At 42.1% G+C, this 693-nt stretch overlaps 1 non-coding gene across 1 annotated transcript; it reads right to left on the bottom strand.

Moving 5' to 3' along the window:
* Positions 1–107, bottom strand: LOC113255833 (U6 spliceosomal RNA). Its single transcript, XR_003316456.1, has one exon. It is a non-coding gene; the product is annotated as a U6 spliceosomal RNA (small nuclear RNA).
* Between the last annotated feature and the right edge of the window lie 586 nt (positions 108–693).

Raw genomic sequence — 693 nt, 5'->3', positions numbered from 1 at the left:
AAAAATATGGAGCGCTTCACCAATTTTGTGTGTCATCTTTGCTCAGGGGCCATGCTAATCTTTTTGTATCTTTCTGATTTTAGTATATGTGCTGCCTATGTGAGCACGACAATTACTAGACGAATACCCACTTCGTTTCAAAAATGTCTAGGCAGCACCAGCCATCACACACTGCCTCCGCCTCTATGCCCTATTTTTGGTTGAATCCATATTCGGGGGGGAGGGCAGAGCCATTCAGCAACTTTTATTCTCCCCAATATGGGGGTCCCTTTGGCCTCTCTTAATTTTTGCCGTTTTTCTTTCCATCTTCCCAGGGACCCCGACAATATTAGCTCCGAAGGAGATCGAGAATCAGCTACATTGCTGTTGCAGCTACATTACGATCCTTCCTTCCCTGCCTCAAACTTGAGCTCAAAGGAAAAGAAAATATTTGCTATAATCCCTACTTTTAATAATTTCAGAAATAATTTCTCTTGCTTCATTTCCTTCTTACATACCTACTTCTTCACTCCCATCAGTCTTTCGGTCCAAGGAAGAAAGATGTTCTGGGGGAACAATTATACACCCAGGATTTGTGATTTTATAGAAAAGGAAACTTCTACCAGCACACACTATTCACACACCCACATACTCATTCTACAATCACACCACACACTACACACACACATATATGCCACACACATGCACATACAC

Source organism: Ursus arctos, unplaced genomic scaffold (genome assembly GCF_023065955.2).
Source record: "Ursus arctos isolate Adak ecotype North America unplaced genomic scaffold, UrsArc2.0 scaffold_11, whole genome shotgun sequence".
Taxonomy (NCBI): Eukaryota; Metazoa; Chordata; class Mammalia; order Carnivora; family Ursidae; genus Ursus; species Ursus arctos.
This window is presented reverse-complemented; position numbering and strand designations above follow the sequence as displayed.